Raw genomic sequence first — 21,046 nt, 5'->3', positions numbered from 1 at the left:
GAAAAGCCGAAATTGAGAGGAGAATGTGTTCCCAATGTGCATATTGGCGCGACTTACCCTACAAAATCGAGTCTGTTGACTTGTAAAAGTTGGTCAGTTCCTTGCTTCAGCTGCCAAGTGCTGGGGCAGCTGGTGCTGCTTCAGGGAAGATGCTCAGGACAAATGGTCCTGGCAGCTGCTAGGGCCTTGCCCCAGTATTCCCTGACCAGGACCGACTAACCATGAGCAGCAAGGCTCCTGGCTGGCTAAGCCAAATTTGTTACTGAGTCCAAGCTTGCTATGCTCACCACACAACAGGCCAGTGAATCAGAGATGAGGTATTGAGGCAAGGAATAGGACTTTATTTGGAAAGCCAGCAGACCAAGAAGATGGCAGACTAGTGCCTCCAAAAACCGTCTTATTGGGGTCTGGATGCCAGTTTTATAGAATCAGAAAGGGAGAGGTGGTGAGGAAGTAAAGTAAAAAGGGCCATCAGTGTTGCAAAACATCTGGAATGGCCAGCCTCGGGGAGGGGATGTGTTAATTTCTTCTCTCTTGCAGCCATTCACAGGTGGGCAGGGTTCTCTGAGGCAGCCCATGAAGTACGATTATAATAACAAAAGCAATGAAAAGCAAAGGTTAAAGGCAAAGAAACAGTTCCAGCTTGGTGTCTGTTTAGCGCTTCCCTGTTACAGTGGGAGGTGATATTTCATTGTCATCTTGAGGTCCCTTTCTCTAGTCGTTTGCCATAGGGCACATATTTTCATGTGCTTTTTTTTCTTTTAAATAGAGTGAGTCGAGTTTACACGTTGAAATTGTCTTCTAGAATGTCTGCCCTGTGCGTCTTTAAGTTACTTACCCTTGGAACTTTTTTTAGAGTAGGTATCATTTACTGTGGGGCAGGCCTTGGGAATGGTAAGTGCCCCTAAGCACAGTTTTCTGGTCACTCTAGTGGGGAATGGCCACAAGGCAGCAGGATTCTTTTCATGCCACACTCTGGTTACTAAAGTAACCAGAGCTTGTGGGAAGCCCTGTTCCCTGACTGTAAATTAGAGTGGAATGTGGCAGAAGTAGCCAGCAACAGTTGTGTCTCATTATTTCTTATAATTTTTTTAATTTAATGTTTATTTTTTTATTGGAGTATAGTTGATTTACAGTGTCTTTCTTGTAGGTGTACAGAGTCATGTTCAGATTTCCCCATACCTATATGTATTCATCCTCGGTTTCTTTTCACAGAGAAATTCTCATAGAGTGTTTTGTACACCTGTCTTGCTGTAGACTAGGTCCTTGTCGACTCTCTGTTTTATATATATTTGTGTGTATAAGTTGATCTGAACCTCCGAATTTATCCCTTCCACTCACCTCTCCCCTTTGGTAACCAAAAGCGTTTTTCTTCAAAGTCTGTGTGGCTGTTTCACTTTTCTAACATAGTTCATTGATGTCAATTTCTCCACTCCACCTCTGAGTGACAGCCCATGATATCTGTCTTTCTCTCTCTGACTTACTTCACGTACTGTGGTTATCCCTAGGGCCATAGGTTAATGCAAATGTTCTTATTTGACATTAATGGAAATGTCATTATTTCATTCTGTTTCATGGCTGAGTCATATTTCCTTGTGTGCATGTATCGCTTCGATATCCATTCATTGTTGCTGGACATTCTGGTTGCTTCCATGCCTTGGTTATTGTAAATGGTGCTGCAGCGCCCACCTGGCTGCCTGTGTCTTTTTGAATTCTGGTCTTCAATGCGTATGCTTTTAGCAGTGGGACTGCAGGATCCTATGGTAGCTCTCTTTTTAGATTTTAAAGGCACTTCCATACTGTTCTCTCTACTGGCTCTCACCATTCCCATCCCACCAGCACCAAAGGAGGGTCCCCTTTGTTAAGCCCCACTCTAGTATCTATGGTCCGTACACTTTCTGAGAATGGCCATTTTGACTGGTGGGAGGTTATATTTCATTGTCCTTTTGAGGTGCCTATCTCTAGCAGTCTGCCACAGTGAACATCTTTTCCTGTGTTTTTTTTTCCTTTTCAAACAGCGTGAGAGAATTTACATGTTGAGATGGTCTTCTAGAAATCTGCCGTTTTTCTCTGTTTGATTACTTACCCTAGGAAATTTTTTGAGGGCAGGTTTCATTTGTGGCCCAGAAGTCCTTGGGAATTTTAAGTGCCCCTAAACAATAGTTTTCTGGTTGCTTTTAGTGGGAAATGGCCACAAGGCAGCAGGATTTTTTCATCCTCACTCTTGTCACTAAGGTAACCAGAGCCTTAGGGGAAGTCCTGTTCCCTGATTGTAAATTAGAGTGGAATGTGTCAGAAGAAGCCAGCAACAGTTGTGTTATTATTTCTTGTAGTTTTTGTTTAATTTAATATTTATTTTTTTATTGGCATATAGTTGATTTACAATATTGTCTTTCTTGTAGGTGTACAGAGTCATGTTCAGGTTTCCTCATACATGTATGTATTCATCTTCAATTTCTTTTCACATATAGATTCTTTTTAATTTTTTATTTATTTATTTTTTATTTATTTAAATTTATTTATTTATTGGCTGTGTTGAGTCTTTGCTATTGCATACGGGCTTTCTCTAGTTGTGATGAGCAGGGGCTACTCTTCATTGCCATGGCTTCTCTTGTTGCAGAGCATGGTCTCTAGGCTCGTGGCCTTCAGTAGTTTCAGCACATGGGCTCAATAGTTGTGCTGCACGGACTTAGTTGCTCCGTGGCACGTGGGATCTTCCTGGAGCAGGGCTCGAACCCGGTCCCCTGCATTAGCAGGCAGATTCTTAACCACCGCGCCACCTAGGAAGTCCACACCACATATAGGTTCTTATAGAGTGTTTTGTACACCTCCCTTGCTGTAGACTAGGTCCTTGTTGACTCTCTGTTTTATATATATTTGTGTGTATAAGTTAATCTGAACCTCCGAATTTATCCCTTCCACTCACCTTTCCTCTTTGGTAACCGTAAGTTTTTTTTTCTTAGTCTGTGTATCTGTTTCACTTTTCTAACATAGTTCATTGGTATCATTTCAACATTCCACCTGTAAATGATATCGTATGATATTTGTCTGTCCCTTTCTGACCTACTTCATTTACTGTGGTTATCCCTAGGGCCATAGGTTAATGCAAATGTCATTATTTCATTCTTTTTAATGGCCGAGTCATTTTTCATTGTATACGTGTATCATTTCTATATCTATTCATCTGTCGATGGACATTTTGTTTGCCTCCATGTCTTGGCTGTTGTAAATGGTGCTGCAGTGCACACCTCGGTACCTCTGTCTTTTCAAATTCTGGTTTTCTCCCTATACACTCTTAGGGGTGGGACCCCTGGTTCATGTGGTGGCTCTAATTTTACATGTTAAGGTCAATTCCATAATGTTTTCTACTGTGGATGTTATTTACATCCCTCCATCAACATAAACGTGTTTCTTTTTCTTCATGCCCTTTTCAGTATTTATTCATGGTAGAATTTTGATAATGGCTTTTCTGATTGGTGCAAGGTGATCCCTTGCTGTAGCTTTGATTTGCACGTATCTGACAATTGCCATGTTCTGAATGTTTCACTGGGCCTTTTTTTTTTCTTCTTTTCTTTTTAAACAATGTGAATAGAATTTACATGTTGAAATCCTCTTCTAGAAAGTCTGCCCTGTTTTCAATTATTTTCCAACACGTACCCCGCAACATTTTTTGAGGGCGTGTATCCGTTTGAGCGGAGCACTCCTTGTGTCTATTAGGTGCCCATAAACTACGCTTTTATGAGAGAGGGCCACAAGGTGGCAGGATTTTCTTGAGCCCATTTCTCTTTCAAAAGGAACCAGGGCCTTAAGAGGAATCCTGTTTGTAGCTTGTAAACTAGAGTGAGTGTATAAAAATATTTGAAAACTGGGCTGACTTTCATGAAGGCAAAAAAAAAAAAAAAGAAAGAAAGAAAAACCTGTAAAATCATGCTCAACGTAGCAATTATCAGAGACATCAAAATCAAAACTACAGGAAGGATAATCTTGCACCAACCAGCCTTTAAGGACACTTTCAAAAATGTAAAATGAATAAATGGTGGAGGCATCATGGAGCAATAGAAACACATTTATGCTGCTAGAGGGATGTAAATCATAACCTCCACAGTAGAGAACATTATGGAATTGCTTTTAAAAGGTAAAAATAGAGCTACCACATGAACTGGGAGTCCCACCCCAAGAGTGTTTGTGGAGAAAACCGGAATTTGAAACAAAAAGCGGGCAAAAAGGCACTGCAGTAAAATTTACAAGAGCCGAGACATGAAGTCCAACAAAATGTAAAGCGTAAAGGGTTCCATATTTTTAGATGTGGTGGGATAGGAAGGGTGATAGGCTCACAAGAAAGGGGCTATGGGGGTATGTGTATAAATACAGCTGTCTCAACTTGCTACACAGCAGAAACTGGCACAACATTGTAAAGCAAGTATACGTCAGTACAGATCTGAAGAAAAAAAAGTGGAATGAGACACAAAATTTGGGTGTTTGTTCTGGCATATTCCACCCTAATTTACAAGCCTCAAAAAGGATTTCGCCTAAGGATCTGATTGTCGGGGTGACGAGAATTGGGTCAGAGGAAATCCTGTGGCCTAAAGGCCATGAATCAAAAAAGCAACCTCAGAATGTTTGCTTATGGGCACTTAGTATTCACAAGGACTGCTGGGCTCTAAATGATACCTGCCCTCACAAATGATCAGGGATAAGTGTTTGAAAATAATTGAGAAAAGGGCAGACTTTCAGGTAAATGCCACACAAACTATTTACAAAACAAACAAAAAAAACAAAAAGCTTACAAAAACATGCTCAACGTAGCAATCAGAGAGATGAAAATCAAAACTACAAGGGATGACTTAACACCATGCTGAAAGGCCTTCATTAAAATCATACAATGACTACATGGTGCGGAGGCCATGGAGAAATGTAAACAATAACCACCGTGATGGTGAGCCTTACGGAATTGCCTCTAAAAGGTAAAGACAGAACAAACACAGGAACCTGAAGACCCACCCATAAGAGCCTATGGGGAGATTTCCAGAACTTGAAAACAAAAAGCACCCAAAAGTGCACCTCAGCAAAATTTACAATAGCCAGGACATGGAGTCCAACAAAATGTCCACAGGCAGATGGAGCAAGAAAAAGTGGTACGTGTACACAATGGAACATGACTCAGACATGTAGCAGAATGAATTTGCAGGAAAACAGATAAACCTAGAGTGAGTATACTAAGTGAAGTAAGTCAGAATCAGAAAGACAAATATCAAATGATATAACTTACAGGTGCAATTTAAAAATGCACACCATTGAACAAACTGAGGTCATATAGACACACTCAGGGACTTAAAAAACACACATGTGGTTACCAAAGGGGAAGAAGGGGCCAAGGGAAACATTAGGAAGTTGGGATTAACAAATATAACTATTTCACATATACTAGATAATCAAAAAGCCCTATATAGACAAGATAGGGCTATGAACATTCTGTAAAAACCTATATGGAAAAGAGGCTGAAGATGCATGGATATATATATAGAAACAGGATTTCCCCTAAGGCTCTGCTTGCCGAGGTAACCAGAGTTGGGCCTGAGGGTATCCTGTGCCTTATGTCCATTTCCCACAAAAGCAAACTTAAATTGAGTGCTTATGGGCACTTAATATTCACAAGGACTGCTGGGCTCTAAATTATACCTGCCCTCAAAAATGTCCAGGGCTAAGAGTTTGAAAATAATGGAAAACAGGGCAGAAGTTCAAGAAGGCAATTTCAATTGGTAAATTCTACTCACCCTGTTTATGAAGAGAAAACAGCCCATAAAAACATACTCAACATAGCAATTAGCAGAGACATGCAAATCAAATCTACAATGAGGGATCACCTTGCCCCAATCTAAAATGCCATCACCAAAATTTACAATGAAAAAATGCTGCAGAGGGCATGAAGAAAAGGAAATCCTTTGATGGGCTGGTGGGATGTAAATGGTAACAGCCACTATAAAGAACATTATGGAAGTGTCATTAAAAGGTAAAAATAGAGCTACTACATGATCAGGCAGTGCTACACCTAATAGTATATGCATTGAAACCAGAATTCAAATACACACAGATACCCAAGGGTACGCTGCAGCACAATTTACAACCGCCAACGCATGGATACGGAAGTGATACATGTACACACTGAAATATGACTGCCAGGAAAAAGAATGAAATGACCTTTGCATTAACCTTTGACCCTAGAGATTGTCATATAAGTCAAGAAAGTCAGAAAGAGACAGACAAATATCATATGATATCACTTCTAGATGGAAGAGAGAAATATATACCAGTGAACTGTTAAGAAAAGTGAAATAGACACATTTATTTATTTTTATTCTTTTTTTTCTTTAAGAACTTTTATTGAGGTACAATTGACATACAATAAAATGTATACATTTAAAGTGTACAATTTGATATTTTCCTGTCGATATTTTTTTTCTAATGTATATATGGCAATCCCAATCTCCCAATTCATTCCTCCCCTAGACACAGATTTAGAAAATAAACTTATGGTTACCAAAGGGGAAAGGTGTATGAAAGGGATATATCAGGAGTTTTGATTAACATACACACATACACACAAGAATACATATAAAATAATCAACAAGGCCTTACTCTACAGCAAGGGAGGTGTACAAAACGCTCTATAATAACTTGGATGTGAAAAGACACGTTGAATACATATATGTATATGTATTACTGAACAAGATTTTGTACACCTCACAAAGACCATATTGTAAAGCAACTTTACTAAAAATTAACATTAAGTTAAAAGAAAAAAACCTGGAAGAAAGAATGAGACACAACTTTTGCTGTCTTTTTCCAACACATTCCACTCTAATTTACAATCAGGGAACCTGACTACTCCTAAGGCTCTGGTTACCACAGTAACAAGAGTAGGACATGAAGAAATCCTGCCACCTTGTGGCCTTTTCCCACAACAGCAACCAGAAAACAATTGCTTAGGGGTACTTAATAATTACAAGGACTGTTGGGAGGCAAATGATAACTGCCCTCAAAAAATGTCCAGGTTAAAGTAATCAAAAGTAAAGAAAAACAGGGCAGACTTTCAAAAAGACAATTTCAATAGGCAAATTCTACTCACACTGTTTAATAAAAGTAAAAAAAAAAGCCACATGAAAATATGTTCTTTATGGTGAATTATTAGAGACAGGCCAATCAAAACCACGACACAGTATCACCTGCCACCAGTCAAAAGGGTCATTATCTCAAAGTGAGTCAACAACGTATTCTACAGTGAGGGTTAAAAAAAAGGGGACCCTCCTGTCATGCTGGTGGGATGGAAATCGTAAAAGCCGCTGTAGAGAACATTATGGAAGTGCCTTTCAAAAGTAAACTTTGAGGTGCCCAATGAACTGACAGTCCCACACCTAAGAGTATATGCATTGAAACCAGAATTTGAAAACACACAGACATCCAAACCTACACTGCGTACCATACACAAGACCCAAGATGGGGAGACCTACACAATGTCCTTGGACAGATGAACAGGTAAAAAAGAAGAGATACATGTACACAATGGAATATGACCCCACCAGGTACAAGAAGGACACAATGCCATTGGCAGGAACATAGATAAACCTAGAGATAATCATACTAAGTAAACTTAGAATCAGAAAGGCAAATGTTATATGATATCATTTATAGCTGGAATCTAAAACTATACACCTTTGAAATAATTGAGAAAACCTAAACAGACTCAGGGACTTCAAACACAAACATATGGTTACCAAAGGGGACAGAAGGGGTCAAGGGATCAATCAGGAGGATGGGATTAACAAACAGAAACTGTTTCATATCAAACAGATATTCAGCATGGATCCATTACACCAAGGAAGGGCTAGCAACACTCCCTAATAACCTATACGGGAAAGAAGCGGAACATGCACAGATATATGTATAAATGAAAACGATGGTGTACACCTACAGCATACACAACATTGTATATCAGTGTTACTCCAATAAAAAATAAAAATTAATTTAAAAAGTGGTAATGAGACACAAGATTCTGGGTGTTTGTTCTGGCATATTCCTCTCGAACTTACAAGCCCCAAACAGGATTTCCTTTAAGGTTCTGTTTGCTGGGGTATCCAGAGCTGGGCCCGAGGAAATCCTGTGCCTTATGTCCGTTTCCCACAAAAGCAACCTTAAATTGAGTGCTTATGGGCACTTAATATTCACAAGGACTGCTGGGCCCTATATGATACCTGCCCTCAAAAGATGTCCAGGGCTAAGTGTTTGAAAATAATTGAAAACAGGGCAGACGTTCAAGAAGGCAATTTCAGCAGGCAAATTCTACTCACAGTTTATGAAGGAAAACAGCCCATAAAAGCATGCTCAACACAGCAATTAGCAGAGACATGCAAATCAAATCTACAACGAGAGATCACCTTGCCCTGGTCTAAAATGCCATCACCAAAATTTACTATGTATAAATGGTGCAGAGGGCAGGGAGGAAAGGAGATTTTTTGATGGTGCTGGAGGGATGTACATGGTAAGGGCCACTATACAGAGCATTATGGAAGTGCCGTTAAAAGGTAAAAATAGAGTTACCACATGATCAGGCAGTGCTGCATCTAAGAGTATACGTGTTGAAACCAGAATTCTAAAACACAGAGACACTCAAGGGTGCACTGCAGCACAATTTACAATAGCCAACACAGGGAAGCAAACAAAATGTCCATTGACAGATGAATGGATATAGAAGTGATACGTGTACACACTGAAATATGACTCAGCCAACAAAAAGAATGAAATAATGACATGTGCATTAACCTATGGCCCTAGAGATAGTCATATAAGTGAAGTAAGTCAGAAAGAGACAGACGTGTATCATGTGATATGGCTCATCGGTGGCATTTAGAAATTGATACCAATGAAGTAGTTTAGACTGTTGAAAAAGACACACAGACTTAAAAAAGAAACTTATGGTTACCAAAGAGGAAAGGTGTATGAAAGGGATAAATGAGGAGGTTCGATTAACTATACACAGGAATATATATAAAATGGATACTCAACAAGGACTTACTCTACAGCAAGGGAGGTGGACAAAACACTCTATAATAAGCGATAGGTGGAAAGATGAGGATGAATACATATATGCACATGCATAACTGAGAAAGACTGTACACCTACAAAAAGCACAACACTGCAAATCAACTTCTCTCAATAAAAAATAAACATTAAATTAAAAAATATAAGTACATAAGATAATGAGACACAACCTTCTGCTGACTTCTATTGACCAATTCCACTCTAATTTACAATCAGGGAACCAGACTAACTGTAAGGCTCTGGTTACCATTGCAACAAGACTAGGGCCTGAAAAAATCCTGTGGCCTTTTACCACACCAGCAACCTGGAAACTATTACTTAGGGGTACTTAATACTTAAAATTACTGTTGGGATGTAAATGATACTTGCCCTCACAAAATCTCCAGGGTTAAGTAATCGAAAATAAAGAAAAACAGGGCAGACTTTCAAGAAGACAATTTCAACCGGTAAATTCTACTTAAAACTGTTTTAAAAAAAAAAAGCAGACGAAAAGATGCTCACTATGGTGAATTACTAGAGACAGGCATCAAAAACTACAATGAAATATCATCTCCCACCAGTCAAAATGGCTATTATCAAAAGTGTACTCACAAATTCTAGAATGGGGCTTAAGAAAAGGGGACCCAACTTTGGTCCTGGTGGAATGGAAATGATAACAGCCACTGCAGGGAATAGTGTGGAAGTGCCTTTAAAATTAAAAATACAGGTATCATATTATCTGACAGTCCCACACCTAAGAGTATATGTGGTAAAAACCAGAATTCCAAAACACAAAGACACCCAAGTGTGCACCTCAGCACAATTTACCATAGCCAACACATGGAAGCACACAGTGTCCATCCACAGATGAATGGATATAGAAGTGACACATGCACACAATGAAATACCACAAAGCCACGAAAAAGAATGAAATAATGCCATTTTGCATAACCTATGACCCTAGCGATAATACTAATAAGTGAAGTAAGTCAGAAAGAGACAGATATCATATGACGTCACTTATATGTGTAATGGTGAAATCGATACCAATGAACTGGTTTCATAAAGTCAAACAGACGCACAGACTTAGGAAACAAACTTATGGTTATCAAAGGAGAAATGTATGTGAAAAGGATATATTAGGAGGTTCGATTAAGTTATACACAGGAATACATATAAAATAGGTATTCACAAAGGACTGCTCTACAGCAAAGGAAGTGAACAAAACACTCTATAATAACCTATATGTGAAAAGAAACTGAGGATGAATACATATATGTATGTCTATGGCTGAACAAGATTCTGTACACCTTACAACTAAGAAACATTGTAAATCAACTTTATGCCAATAAAAAATAAATATTAAATTTTAAAAAAAAGACTACAATAAGTAATGAGAAACAACCTTTTACTGGCTTCTTCTGACACATTCCACTCTAATTTACAATCAGGGAACAAAACTTCCCCTAAGACTCTGCTTAATGTAGTAACAACAGTAGGGCATGAAGAAATCCAGCTGCCTTGTGAAACATTAATAATGAAATAATGCCATTTGCAGCAACACTGATGGACCTAGAGATTATCATACTGAGGGAAGTAAGTCAGAAAGAGGACAAATACTATGATATCCTTTGTATGTGGGATCTAAAATATGACACAAATGAACATAGCTATCAAACAGAAACAGATTCACAGACACAGAAAACGGACCTGTAGTTGCCAAGGAGTGGGTGAGGGAAGGATTGGGAGTTTGGAAATAGCAGATGCAACTATTATACCATATATAGGATGGATAAACCACAAGGTCCTACTGTACAGCACAGGGAACTATAGTCAATATCCTGTGATAAACCAGAATGGAAAAGAACATGTATCTATATGTCTGAATCTTTCAAAAATGAGCAGAAGACCTGAATAGGCATTTTTCCAAAGATAACATACAGATAGCCAACCAGAACTCAAAAAGATGCTAGACATAATTTATCAGCAGTGAAGTGCAATCAAAACTGTGAGATATCATCTCACTCCAGTCAGAATTCCTGCCACCAAAAAGACCACAAATAGCAAATGTTGGTGAGGATGTGGAGAAAAGGAAACTCTTGTACATTGTTGGTGTGAATGTGAACTGGTGCAGCTACTGTGGAAATCAAAATGGAGGTTCCACAAAAAACTAAAAATAGAACTACCAATTTCACTCTTCATTATATATCAGAAGAAAACAAAAACACTAATTCTAAAAGATAAGTGCACCCCAATATTCTTAGAAGCATTATTTGCCACAGCCAAGACATAGAGCCAAGCTAAGTGTTCATCAACAGGTGAATGGCTAAAAAAGATGTGAGGTACATACATAAATATTTAACCAACAAAAAATAAAATTTTGCCATTTGCAAGAACATGGATGGACTTGGAGGGTATTATGCTAAGTGAAATAAGTCAGAGAAAACAAGTATGGTATATTATCACTTACATGTGGAATCTAAAATCAAACGATTGAATACAACAGACTCACAGATATAAACAAACCAGTGGTTACCAGTGGGGAGAGAGAAGAGTGGAGGAACAAGATGGTGGTAGGAGATTTTGAGGTACAATCCACTATGTATAAAATAAATACGTTACAGTGATGTATTGTATGGCATGGGGAATATAGCCACTATTTCATAATGACTATAAAAGGAGGATAATCTATAAATTTTGAATGACTATGCTATACCTCTGAAACGGATATAATGTAAATTAACTATACATCAATAAATAGAAAATAGAAAACAACAAAGGGGAGCCAGATTATTAGCTAGAAATCAATGAAACAGAAGTTTTGGAACTCAAAGAATTAAAAAAGAACATGTAAGAAATAACTGGCAATTAAAATGCATGATCTGTTCATTTAAAAGAAACGTTTAAGTGGTAAGAAAAAATGTTTCCCATTCTCACAATTTTGTATATCCAGGATAAATTATTATCTATTAAATATGTTACAAATATTCATTCAAAAAGAACTAGAAAATTTGGATTAACTAATTTTAATATACAAATTTATTATCAAAGTCTATCTAAAATCAGTTTAAGTTCTGTCAACATATCAGCCTCATAGTTTCTTTGTGATGTAAAATCTTTTTTTTCTTGTTCTTTTTTTTCAGTGGTTGTTGTTTCCAGTTTTTTCTTTTTGCATATACATATATCCACTCTTCTTTAGATTCTTTTCCCATATAGGTCATTACAGAGTCCTGAATTCCCTGTGCTATACAGTAGGTCCTTATTAGTTATCTATTTTATGTATGGTAGTGGGTATATGTCAGTCCCAATCTCCCAATTCATCCCTCCCCAGCTTTCCTCCTTGGTAACCATAGGTTTGTTTTCTACATCTGTGACTCTATATCTGTTTTGTAAATAAGTTCATTTGTACAATTTTTAAAGATCCCACATGTAAGTGATATCATACGATTTGTCTTTGTCTGACTTACTTCACTCAGTATGACACTCTCTATGTCCATCCATGTCACTGCAAATAGCATTATTTCATTCTTTTTTTTTTTATGGCTGAGTAATATTTTGTTGTATATATGTACCACATCTTATTTATCCGCTCATCCGTCAATGGACATTTGGGTTGCTTCCATGTCCTGCTTATTGTAAGTGTTGTAAAAGCATTTAAAGCATAAAAATAAGCCTGTCTAGATTATTCCACTAAACTAAAGTATACATAGACGCTAAAAGAGAAGACATAACAATCAACCAAGAATATGAATTCACTGAGAAAGAGCCATTCTTTCTCGCTCTTCCTTTTCTCTTCCTCCTTTTCCAGGTTTCTTTGTTTCAATGTAGACAACTCTTGAGAGTTCTGAGAACATTTCTTCAAGGGCTTCACATCACCATACCTACATCCTCTGCCACAACTCTGCACACAGCGACTAAAATACTCCTCTGCTCTTCACTCATGTAGGAGGGATTCATGCACGATAGACTCCTACATGGAGAGCAGCAGGTGAGGTTCCTACCCGTTCTTTCTAATGTCCTTCCATTACAGTCAGTTCCACACATGAGGCAGAAGAGGTTATGTGGGCCTTCCCTTCAAATCACAAGCCTCGCAGCCACTGCTAGCACCGCTGCTCACAAGGCCACCAGGAAATAAGCAGCACCCGAGATTCTCAGTCTCCTTCCCATTCCTGGGACCTTAACCCTCAAACTGCCTTCACCTCTCTTCTCTAACCTCCCTTCCCATAGCCAAGGGCACCCCCCACCCCCATCAGAGAAACACTCTTAACTGTAGTTTTTAAAAATTTGACTTCCACTCCCAACTGCCTGTGAATCAGCCTGGAGCAAGCAGGAACCTGTGCAGACGAGGCCAGTAGAGAGTGGCCAGCTTTGGCCTAGAAGCAAAGTATGGCCTGGATGTGATAGTGGCAGGATGTGAATCTCCCCATTTTTATTAAGTATTTTACAGAATCTTTCACACATTTGAGCAAGAGATGTCTCTTCATGGTTTTCAACATGATGATTTCAAGCATGTAATTCCTGTTTTCCAGAAAACCACATTACATTAAAAATATGTATATGAAATTGAAAAGACCTAGTTATTGACTCAAGAAACATTAAAGAGTGTAGCTATAGAAGCAGCTCTGATTCACTTAACTATCATGAACAGATGGGCTCTATTGGAAAAGAGTCCACATCAATGTAGCACATCTTTCAATATCTGAAAAAAAGGAAAGAGTACTTGAGGGAACCATATAATTTTTCTATCATTGAAGCTTGCAGCCCAGTAATTTAACACATCTCATAGGGGAAAAAAACTTGGTGAAAATTGCACTAAGTGATTAAACCAGATTTTGACTGCATACTGAAAAACAGTGCAATCGACATCCTTACTATGTGCACAGTAAAATTATATACTGAAGCCAAATAATATTGTAAAGCTATAGTAGAAACCAGAAGAACATTGAGACCGGAAGATCTGAATCTGACAATCAGTTTAAATCAAAGTGTAATTTTAAAATATCATTTAAAAATGTAATGATTTGGGGCTCTAAGCTTGTGTTGTCCTGCTGGTAACATCTGGAAGGACCTCCTCCTGCTATTTCTGTCTATCACTTCTATGCTGATCTGCCTTTTTCTCTACTTTCATTTTTTTAAAATTTTAAGGTAGCACTTTTTTTCCTTTTAAAAGACTTTTATTGAGATATAATTGACATACAATGAACTGCATATATTTAAACTGTACAATTTGATTTTTTTTTTCTTATTGCCTCCTCTGTCATAGATTCCTTGACCATAGTCTGTTTTCATTTTTACTTGTGTTTCCCTCCTAGGTGGTCACCCCTTTTGATTCTTACTGTCTCCTGGTGCATGGCACCCAATGCACATCACTGATTTAACCTCTTTTTTTCTCCCTGACTCTCCCTTACTCCATCTGTCTCCCTGGTTCCCTCTCCCTGGCTTTCTGTTTTCCCCTCATGCTCACCCCCTACCTCATTATGCACGGGTACGGAATAAGGATGCTCTCTGCCCCGGAAGAGCAAACTTTCCAGTGGTACATGGACAATGTAGAGAGGTCCTGAATGTGAAGGAGAGTCCTGAGGAGCAGGAGGCCCTAGGATGAGGAGGACAGGAGTTGGGGTGACCAGGAGAGCCTAGGGCTCTACAGAATGGCACTACGAGGCAGAGGATGCAAACTCCCAGGTTACACATGGAGCGGGTTGGCCTGTACTCTCTAAGAGGGGCAAGGCGGTGGAGGTGCAAAGGCGAAGAACCCACCTTTCCAGTGAGGTCTTTACACTGCACAGGGGTCGGAAGTGGGAGACAGTGTGAAGGCGTTTAAGCAGGAAAACAATAAGGCAGATGCTATCTATGGGGAAATAATGCAAAAAGCGTGGGTCTATGACCTCACTGCCTGCAGCTGAATGACCAGACCTAAGAAAATCTTAAGGCTATGCTGGGACTCACAGCACGCAGGACGGATGGATAGCTCAAGGATTTTAAGGTCCAGAGCAGCCCATTGTCCCTGATGCATGAAAAATCCAGGGTACCACAAGAACAGGTTTGAAAACTCAAGGGAAAACTATTTCATGTGATATTTACTTTCTTGTCAAGGAATCTGCTTCTTGGTTGCAAGGGAACGGTACACACGTGGGCAGGGTGGGCCCTGATCAGGGTGGGTGGGGCCTGAATGAGGACCAGACATGGTCACTCCCTGTGCCCACCCCCCTCAGGGTTTCAGGCTCTGTCACTCACGCAGCCCAACAGAGTGTGACCCTCCCTCTTTGTCAGTGTTTAAATCTTTGATAGTCACTGGACAAAAGTTGCTCCCTCCCTACTGTAAGTTATTGTTACTTTTTACATGTAAGAATGAAGCTGAGAGAATGCGTGGGCTACTTATATTGAAACTGAGATGTTTTCTTCTTAGCAAATGAGGAATATATAAGTCAAAGCTCCCACACATGGACATGCCTTTGAGACTGGGATAAGGAACTGTTTTACATAATCTCACAGAGCAAAACAGAGAATGTCAAATAAGATATAAAGAGAGAGAAATATGTTTCAGATGAAAGAAAAAGATAAATTCACCAAGGGGGTGGGAAACAAATTAAAAAGTCATACATATTTTACCTGAAGAGTTCAGAGCACTACTACTAAAATGCTAACTGAATATGTGAAAATAACAGATAAATACAGTGGTAACTGCAAAAAAGAAATAGAAAATATAAAAGAGAATTATCAAAGCTGAAGAATACAATAACTGAAATTTTAAATCACAAGAAGGAGTTAACAGCACAATAAGAAATAACTTAAAATTGACACCAGTGAAATACAAAGAACCTTATGAGACTACTACAAAGAACTCTTGGACAACCAAGAAGAAATGGATAAATTCTTAGAAATATATAACCTTCCAAGACTGAACCAGGGAGAAATGTAAAATATGAACAGACCAACCACAACTACTGAAGTTGAAACAGTGACTTCCAACAAACAAAAGTCCAGGTCCCAATGGCTTCACAGGCGAATCCTATCAAACACTTAGAGAAGAGTTAACACCTACCCTTGTGAAACTCTTCCAAAATATTGCAGAGGAAGGAACACTGCCAAGCTCATTCTATGAGGCCACCATCACCCTGATACCAAAACCAAAGATACCACAAAAAAAGAAAATTACAGGCCAATATCACAGATGAACACAGATACAAAAATACTCAACAAAATACTAGCAAACCAAATCCAACAATATGTTAAAAGGATTATACACCATGATCAAGTGGGATTTATCCCAGGGATGCAAGGATTCTTCAGCATCTACAAATTGATCAATGTGAACCACATTAACAATCTGAATAAAAACCACGTGATCCTCTCAATAGATGCAGAAAAAGCTTTGGACAAAATTCAACACCCATTTATGATTAAAACTCTCCAGAAAGTGAGCATAGAGGGAACTTAACATAATAAAGGCCACATATGAAAAGCTCATAGCTAACATCATTCTCAATGGTGAAAAGCTGAAAGCATTTCCTCTAAGATCAGGAACAAGACAAGGATGTCCGTTCTTGCCACTCACACTCAACATAGCTTTGGAAGTCCTAGCCACAACAATCAGAGAAGAAAAATAAATAAAAGGACTCCAAATTGGAAAAGAAGAGGTAAAACTGTCACTGTTTGCAGATGACATAATACTACACATAGGAAATCTTAAGGTACTACCAGAAAACTACTAGAACATATCAATGAATTTGGTAACGTTGCAGGATACAAAATTAATACACAGAAATCTTTTGCATTCCTATACACAAACAATGAAAGATCACAAAGAGAAATTAAGGAAACAATCCCATTTACCATCACATCAAAAAGAATAAAATACCTAGGAATAAACTTATTTAAGGAGGCAAAAGACCTGTACTCTGAAAACTATAAGACATTGATGAAAGAAATCACAGATGAGAGAAACAAATTGAAAGGTATACCATGTTCTTTGATTGGAAGAATCAATATTGTCAAAGTGACTATACTACCCTAGGCAATCTATGGATTCAGTGCAATCCCTATCCAATTACCAATGGCATTTTTCACAGAACTAGAACCAAAAAATATAAAATTTATATGGAAACACAAAAGACCCCAAAGAGCCAAAGCAAACCAGAAAGAAAAATGGAGCTAGAGAAATCAGGCTCCCTGTCTTTGGACTATACTACAAAGCTACAGTAATCAAAACAGTATGGCATTGGCACAAAAACAGAAATATAAATCAAAAGAACAGGATAGAAAGCCCAGAAATAAACCCATGCAAATATGGTCAATTTATCTGCAACAAAGGAGGCAAGACTATACAATGGACAAAAGACAGTCTCTTCAGTAACTGGTGCTGGGAAAACTGAATAGCTATATGTAAAAGAATGAACATTCTCTAATACCATATATAAAAATAAACTCAAAATGGATCAAACACCTAAATTTAAGGTCAAATAGTATAAAACTCTTAGAGTAAACATAGGCAGAACACTCTTTGACATAAATTGCAGCAATAATTTTTAGATTCATCTCCTAGGGTGATGGAAATGAAAACAAAAATAAACAAATGGACCTAATTAAACTTAAAACCTTCCTCACAGCAAAGAAAACCATAAACAAAAGAAGACAACAACCCACAGAATGGAAGAAAATATTTGCAAATGAAGTGGTTGACAGGGGATTAATCTCCAAAATATAAAAACAGCTCATTCAATTCTATGTCAACAAAACAAACAACCCAATCAAAAAATGGGCAGAAGATCTAAAAAGACATTTCTCCAAAGAAGACATACAGATGGCCAAAAAAGCAAATGCAAAGGTGCTCAACATCACTAATTGTCAGAGAAATGCAAATCAAAACCACAATAAGGTATTACCTTACACTGGTCACAATGTCCATCATCAAAAAGTCTACAAACAATAAATGCTGGAGAGGGTATGGAGAAAAGGAAACCCTCCCACACTGTTGGTAGGAATATAAATTTGTACGACCACAATGGAGAAGAGCATGGAGGTTCCTTAAAAACCAGAAATAAAATTACCATATAATCCAGCAATCACACTCCTGGGCATATATCCTGTGAAAAGCATAATCCAAAATGATAAATGCACCACAATATTCATTGCACAATCATTTACAATAGCTAAGACATGGAAGCAACCTAAATCTCCATTGATAGAGAAATGGGTAAAGAAGATGTGGTATGTATATACAATGGAATATTACTAAGCCAGAAAAAAGAATGAACCAATGCCATTTGAAGCAACATGGGTGGACCTAGAGATTATCATGCAAAGTGAAGTCAGACAAAGACAAACATCATAAAATATCACTCATATATGGAATAGAAACTAACAAAACATTGTAAAACAACTACACCCCAATAAAAAGTATTTTAAAAAAAGATAGAAATGAACTTATTTACAAAACAGAATCAGACTTACAGATATCGAAAATAAACTTATGGTTACCAAAGGGGAAACGTGGGGTGGGTAGACGGATAAATCAGGAGTTTGGAATTAACATATACACAGTACTTACTGTTTATAAGATATATAACCAATAAGGGCCTACTATATAACACAGAGAATGTGACTGAATATTGTGTGATAACACATATGAGAAAAGAATCTAAAAAAGACAGGATATATGTATAACTGAATCACTTTGCTGTACACCTGAAACTAACACAACATTGTAAATCAACAATATCCCAATTAAAAAAATAATGAGGTGAAATGAGAATGAAATGAGAATGCACTGAGGAACCAGACAGGCAAAAACAGGAAGACAGGGAAAAACAGAGAAAGTCACATGATGGAGAAACATGCCTGTCCTCCAAATTTTATACACAAATAGGCAATGCTTAAAAACATCTTTGTCGTAGAGACGAAAAGAGGGTTAAAAAACAAAAATAAGCTCACTTCACTTTGTGGGGGAGAACAAGGAAGAGGTCATTTTCCAAAATCTGGCTAAAAATTGCCAGAGAACTTTATAGAGACGGATGAGAGGATGAAATAAGTGATGACCAAGGCCAAGTCCAACCCCATTCTCTGAACAACACTGTGAAATGAAATGGCTGAACAATACCTTGAAACTTGCCATTTTTAATACCAAGGGCATTTCCTGCTTTTTCCATTAAAGCACTGCCCTCTTGTGGTGAAATGACAACATTGCAACCAACTGCATTCCACTTTTCCTTCTCAAAACAGTAATAAACAAGCCTGTAACCCCTACTCTTTGCCAAGCTTCCCATTAAGTGCTTTATATACATCAACTCATTTAAGGTAGGAACTATTATATTCAACTTATAGGTACTCCAAGTTGCTTAGAGTTACACAGCTATTAAGTGGCTCTGAGGATTTCAAAAGAGGTCTGATTTAAACCATTTTGGGTTGCATTAGGTAAACAGCAGCACTTTAAATAAGCATCTGTCAGAGATTTAATTAAGTTATCAATAAATTAAATGGCTTAATGAATTAATAAACCACCCCATTCCCTATTCTTCAGCATGAACTTCTATTTGCTCTGCAGCCATCAGAAATTCTTCTTTCATACAACTGGCAAAATGTTATACTTTTTTGTGTTAAGATTAATTTAAAACTTTATTTTTAGGATTTAAATAGTTACCAGATAGGCCCCTCACTTATCATATGTACAGAGAAAAACTGGACATTGTCTCTCTTCCTCTCCTCTCTCTCCCTCACACACATGCACACACAAGCAAAGCTGAGTATCATCTGAGATAGTGAGGTTTGCTTTTATCATTTTCAAGTTTACCATTTGTTTATAACTTGTTCCAGTGCTCACTTCTAACCCTAAATCCATTCCAATATTGATAAGAAAAAATCCACCCATTGTATTATTCATTCCACTGTGAATGTAAAATCTCTGGCTTTCAGCCCATTAAGTTAAATAAGCACCCAGGACAGGCAGGTTCTTGAGCAGCGAGTTCAGCTGTGGACGTCTGAAGGTGTGCATGTCCTGCTCAGGAAAGAGACTGAGGGTGGGGACAGGCAATGCTGGGAACTGGAGGATGAATCCCCGACAGGACCTGGGCTGGCAGGTGGAAATCTGCATGTGCACCAGGCTGGGACCCCCCTGGGATGCTGAGCCCCTTGCCGGGCATCCTCAGTGTCATGGGCTGAGACACAGATGGCCAGGCAGGAAAGTGTCTGGGAAGCCGGGACAGGTGCCTCTGACAATGCACGGGGACACAGGGCGGGGGTGCTTCCAACGCAGGCTTTGTTTCATGGAGCACTGGAATCAATATAATTTACAGGAAGATATTTCCAAGGATGATGGTCTCTAAAAGGTCATCACAATAACAAACAGAATAATCACGCATTTCCCAGAGTTCTTTGCACAAGCATGGTTTCAAGGCTGTAACAGAAGAAATGAAAGCACTGCAGCACCAGCTCACCAGCCCATTACCCCTCTCCTCATCCAGAGGCCCCTGTCTCTCCCCTCCAGTCCACGCTGGAGGCCTTAGACTGGGGAGACTCAGCTGAAGAGGAGGCAGAGGGGCAGAGCAGAGCGTTGGCCCGCCTGTGTGAGATGGAGAAAAGCTGGTTCCAACCCGCACGCAGCAGGACCTTGTACCACCCTCTGCCCATCCTGAGCCGGGAGCACACCCACAGGGTGAGGCAGAGTCAGCGGGCCAGGTCCTGCCTCCCCAGCTGGCAGACGTGTGTTTCTAAACTGACCCGGTGGGCTAACCCCAAGCAAAACTGGGAGGCGAGCCACCTGGCTCCCCCACAGCCCAATGGCTTTCTTCCTCTACCCTCTCCTGCCAGGAAAGGGCCTGCAGTTTATACGCCCACTCACGAGACTGTATTTTAACCCTTCTCCCACATGTGGACTCTGTGGCTTTGTCATGATGTCGGGCATCGCTGTGCTCCAAGGGGAAAGGCAGGATCCTCACACCCATGACCACCACCACCAATACTGGCGGCGCCTGGGAGC

The sequence above is a fragment of the Hippopotamus amphibius genome, chromosome 5 (genome assembly GCF_030028045.1).
Source record: "Hippopotamus amphibius kiboko isolate mHipAmp2 chromosome 5, mHipAmp2.hap2, whole genome shotgun sequence".
NCBI lineage: Eukaryota > Metazoa > Chordata > Mammalia > Artiodactyla > Hippopotamidae > Hippopotamus > Hippopotamus amphibius.
This window is presented reverse-complemented; position numbering follows the sequence as displayed.